Genomic DNA, 6,008 nt, shown 5'->3' with positions numbered 1-6,008 from the left:
ACCAGATTATACCCTCATATTATCATACTGCTGAATAACTTGTATAAAAAACTAGCAACACACTACAGCTAAGAAAATATGTAAATTTAGGAAGTTAGACAGTGTATAAATAATCCGCTTTAACTGTTTTGGGTTATATTATCAACAGATGTCATACTGGTTTCAAAAACCGGCATGTAAAGATTTCCTACCACCTCGGGAGCTGAATTTTTCCGCCTTAAATGCCTACTCGTTATCATATATGGAAGCTCTATATTTAAGTATAACTTTTCTAATGTAAACGGCATGATTGCAAAGCATATAAATTAGAAATCAAATCTTTATGAAATCGGAATATTGAAGAACGATATTTTAAATATGTTAATAGTTCTAATATTATCAGAGATTATACTGGGAAAAAATAAAGGAGAATTGTTTAATTACAGAGATATTATTGCAGGTAGTTTTATTTGGACTTTTATTTAAATAACCTTCGTGCAGTCTTGGAACTTCTTGTGTAACTTCTAATGTAAATATATATTTTTTTAGTTGTTTATACACACACACACAAAAATAAATAAATAAATAAATAAAAAATAAAAATTTAAAAATTTATTTCAGAAATATTTAAGTAATGTTTATTATTCTATCGATATAATTTTAAATACCTTTAAAGTATTCTCAAATTATCTTTCAATAAAAATTATTGGTTCTATTCTCTTAAAATTTAGATTTAGGTTTAAAACACTGATATTTTTTTAACTTTACTCTTTTATTTATTTATTTTATATATTTGCGTATAATTATTTTCTAAAGATCGACATTTTTTTAAGTTATTGCCTTATTTTGAACTTTAGTTTTTCTCCTAAAAATTATTGCAAATGAAGAGAACATGATAATTGTCTAAATTTATGTATAAAAATATAAAGCTGCTACCAAGACTTCGAAAAGGAACTTACACGCAATCATGTGTTCACATCCACTCACACACATGCACATACACACACATACATAAATTTGAATTTAAAAATTTTCTAATTTGTATAAAGCGAATTTAAAACTAATTTAAATTTAAATTATGAAAATTTAATAGCATACAGATAAAATATTAATTATTGCGGTGAACTAATGCATATATATATAAACATACATAATAATACAAAATGAAATTCTAACTTTAATTTATAACAGTAATTTGTAATGAATTCTTTTTCTTAATTTGGTTATTTCCCTTCCGCGTAAATACAGTAGTATGCTTGTAATAAATCTCTCTGAAGTGCATCATATCAAAATTAGCCTCTGTCTCATGATTCGTACGTTACTCAAACAACACATTTATTTCCATAACGACAGAAGGGCAAATAAACTCCTTTACTCAATTATAATAAAATCGAAACCTCTACTTATAAAGTGATATCATGTCATTCTTCTCAGATATATAGTAAATTCACAGTTGTTGATCAGCTATCAATAATATAACCTTCCCTAAAATTTTGTCCGTCGCCTCTCTCCATTTATAATGTCGTGAATATGTAAAAAATTAGTTAGTAATTATTGGATAACATGCGCCAGTTCAGAAATATATGTTTGCTTCATAAATGCTGTATGAAAAATAAGTATTCCATCAATAGATCATAATTGCTTTATTGTATAAACCAGCCAGGTTTCCTAATCACTTACGTCACAGACATCATCAGTTATATCAGACATCGCTAGTTAAGTCAAAAATTCATCACATGTACGTAACTCTGGTTTCCAGAATCATTAACGTGCCTCTAAATTGTATTATCTAAAAAAAAAAAAAACTTATTAAACACTTTAGGTAAAATTTAACTTACGATAAATAGAAAATAGTCATATTATTTTAAATATCTCATTTCCGCTTCTCATACGACTTTATTACTCGCATAATAAGTTAAAATGAGCAGCAATAAACATTTTTTTATTATGATAAATTCGTCAAAAGGGGGAAAATGTATTAATAAATTTTAAAAAAAAAGGAAAGGGAAACGAAATTGCTTTTATAAATTAGGAAAATAGTGAGTACCTTTTAATAAGAAAAAATAACGTCATAATTAAATTTCAAACATGATGCAGATTGAAGCTGAAAGTAATAAAGCAAAATATTTTTCAGTTATTTCTAGGCATATAAATTTAGACTTATTCATGAATCAATAAGTAAAATAAATAAACTATATTTTTAATTATGTTTGTTATATTATTGATTGATATTGATAAAGAAACTAATTATTAAAATTGATAAAATTACATTACTGATTTATATTGATACTTAAAACTAATAAATACAAAAAAAATCATATCTATTGATTAATCAATAAACAAAAGTTCACTTAAATTTCCTTTATGAATTCTACAACACAGCTTCATTTAATACTAAATGCTTAGAAACTTTAAAGCCAATTTCACTCATCAAAAATAAAAATTCCTTCTTAGTGTTCTATTATAAGAGTTTGCTTATAATATACATTCTTTTTAATTCCAAGCCATATTTTTCTTCTAAATCAGCTTAGGTTCTTTGTTCTAATATCATCGTTTTCAACCTCAAACGAAATTTTAAAAATCTGATGTGGACATCACAGGACTTTCTTCTACGGCCCATTAAATTATACACATTGTTTGCTGCAGTTCATTTAACCTTATTTTATCGAATTGCATTTGAAATATATTTCTCGTTCAATCAGCTCAATACTTATATCGCGAGAAGGCAAAAATACATAAATACTCGAAACATTTTCATTAAAAATTGTAAAATACAGAAAAACCTAAAACACCAAATGCAGTTAAAAACACTTGAATAAACCAGTTTTGGAATTAAAATTAGAGTTCCTGCGCAAGAATAAGTAATTCGGCCGACAGACAAAAAGAGAACATTTTCAGTGCACACAAATTTAAAGTCAACTTCTGGTCCCATTGGGCATAAATTCACTGAAGCTGGCGCGACAACTGACTTCATTCACTACACTACTAAGAACTTCAGATACAAACAATTGACTGCCACGTTAAGCCGAACGCCATTTATGCTTTTAATTGTTGCTAATTCTAGAACTATTACATTAATATTATTTAAAGGTATAAAAACCTTAATCAGAAGATAAGAACAATATAATTCAATTCCATTTAAAGCAAAAAAATTAAAAATTTATCAGTCTCGCGCTTTAAAAAGCCTAAGAAATTCTACAAAAGAAATGGAAAATTTTTAATGAACTCCAGATCAATAAAAGCAAGTTTCAGATTTCAAATTAATGACTTGCATTTTGCATAGATTTCTTTACCTTGAATTTTAAAAACACATAAATAAACATAAATTAATATGCGTATTTTCCTGTTAAAACGGCTACAGCGCTTTTCCACCAAAAGTCTGTAAATATGTAACGTGAATATGAATCAGTTTCCCTTAAAATGTCCTCCCTGAAAGCATTTCTACCCTCAGGCAGATAACCTTCGTGTGCTTTGCCATATTAATATAACCTAGTCTGTAAATGTAGATTTTAAAAGTCGCTTAAGATTTACGGTGTGACAGCTTGTGGGGATTCATTTAATTTATCTAACAGTTTAATTATATTTTAAAGCACCTTTCCTTTTATTCTCGTTTCAATTCCCGCTTTCTCACCAAATGTTAATAACTTAGCGCGCATGTATTCAGATGAGATAGAAAGAAGTAGAATTTAAGGGAAAGTTTCAGAAGGACATTTTAGAACTTGTTATTCATGCTTGAAGGCCACTCTGTTATCTTTGATTTTCTAACGATTAGATTTCTGTGGCGTTGAACGCTTATAACCATTAGACTTGCTTACTCAGACTTTTACGAGTCAGATCCTACATGCAGTTTAAGTAACCTAGGGAATTTCGATAGGCTAATTTAATTCTCTTTCATGTTACGTTACTTGTTACTTTTGAGTTCAGCCAAAAGTTTTGGCTCCTGTAAGCACTCATTGCTACTATTTGTGAAATTGAGTTAACAAAGGGTTCTTTACACCTTTCTTTGAACTATTTGATACTTAAGACTTGAGGAAAATTCCTGTTACAATTTTCTAGCATCTCGTTAATTTATGCTTGCAAAGAATACGAGATACTAGAAGCTTTAAGAAAGGAGGTACCTTACTATGTGATCTACTATTTCTACTTACTTCCGAAAACTTTTATTAGTGAAAATGATCGACTAACTATTTTATTATTATTTAAAACTATTTTAGTAGTGAAAATGATCGACTTTGCAAATTGCGCAAATTTTGTAAATTGTGTTTGATACAATAATCCAGAATGCCAAAAACTATTAGATTAAAGACTAAGAATATTTTAGCTTCTACAGAACTGTTAATTATTAGTAGACATTAATTTCAATTACAATTTATTTAAAATATTTTAGTTGTATACAGCCGTTATTTGAAAAGTTTTTATTGTTACGACTCATTCTCCAGATCTTTATTCTATTTGCATTTAATGAATTAATAAAGTTATTTAGAATAAAATTAGAGAGCTACAGATACGAATTTCCAATACTTGGTACACAGCGTAATTAGTCAAATGCGATTATAATTAGTGCAATATAAATGTCTGTAAAAACATTTTACTTCTCTTAAATATCAATAAAGTTTAAAAGGTGTTGACATTTTGTATGCATTCTAACAGGCCCTTAAAAGCAATTTACAAAGAAGTATTAGAAAATGAACAGCTTCGATTCCACTTTGTAGAACACATTATTTATGCTTCTGAGAAAGAAAAACTCAAAGTTATTGAAACAAATAAAGCTTTCAGAAAGGCTTGCCCTGATGAATTTTAACAAAATGGTGTTCTAGTATGAGTAATTTATGCATTCATCATCAGAATCAGTAATAAAACACATAAATGCAATTATTAATCTAACATAATGTGTTGTAATTTATATATCTTTATTTCAAATAATACTTTTTATTTTTTTTCCTCTTTAATTTCCCTAATTATCAGTTTGAATTAATTCTCATAAATGTTCCTAATTATTAACTATATAACGTAAAATTTTGTTAAAAATTTATATCTCATTAGAAAGGAAAGATATTGCCTAACTGTTAACTATATAACGTATGTTTCTAACTTCACAGAAGTTTTAAAAAGTTCATAGAAATTTCTAAATGATAATTTCCGTCGTTTAACTCATTCTTTTTGCAATTAATGTTTAAAATGCTGAAATTCTAAATATACCAGTTTATTATGTTCTGAAAGAGCTACCCAAAATCATCTTAAATGTCTTTATATAACTGCTGTAATTAATATTACTGCAATATCAAGTTAAATTATGAGGAACAGAAATATTAAACCATTGTCTAAATTTAAGGTAAAGAAGAAAAAAAAAAAAAAAAAAAAAAAAAATCTGAAATGTTTCAGATTTTAAATTACGTCCAAAGGGGCGTTTTTTAACATTTTGTGTGTTATCTTTCTTTATTAAATATCATGTTCCTCGCACTTAAACCATAAGATCCAGTGCAACAGCAATATCGCAAAATAGTTTTAAAACGAGCATATCTTTAGAATTTCCGATACAGAGACTCACGCGCTGGAGATAAAAATGTTTTTCCTGCACAACGTTGCCATTGCTCGCTTTAAAATCCTTGAGTTTGTTAATTAAAAATTCGTCAAAGTTTTAAAAAATAGGAAATCGATCATAAAACAAATTTCAAATTTCAAATTTGGTCTTCCACATGCTCATATTCGTTGGAGGATTACGTTATTCAAAATTCGATGACTCTGTGTACCGTTGTTTTATCACAATACGAGAAATATACATACATTTATGCAGATTTTTCATTATTTAATTTCTTCAAATATAATGCAGGACTCTAACATTTTGTGGCAACAGTTTGAAAAGTGAACCGACATTTATGAGTCCGACGCAAAATGCCAAAACGAAACTAATAGTCCTTCGGGATTCAAATCCCTTTGGACTAATTACATTACCGTCTTGTTTATGAAGATTCAGAACGTGAGAATTGCAAGCAATAGGTTGCCTTGCGCTTGTCGAATGAAGTCTTTGT

General features: G+C 27.8%; 1 protein-coding gene across 13 annotated transcripts in view; it reads left to right on the top strand.

The window, feature by feature from the left end:
- Positions 1-6,008, top strand: part of LOC118185753 (uncharacterized) — a 555,072-nt gene that overhangs the window by 272,607 nt on the left and 276,457 nt on the right. The window lies entirely within an intron of this gene.

This window comes from Stegodyphus dumicola, chromosome 9 (genome assembly GCF_044657685.1).
Source record: "Stegodyphus dumicola isolate Sdum_Otavi_A_Nest chromosome 9, ASM4465768v1".
Classification (NCBI taxonomy): Eukaryota; Metazoa; Arthropoda; class Arachnida; order Araneae; family Eresidae; genus Stegodyphus; species Stegodyphus dumicola.
The sequence above is the reverse complement of the archived record's forward strand: the minus strand, read 5'-3'. Positions and strand labels throughout refer to the sequence as shown.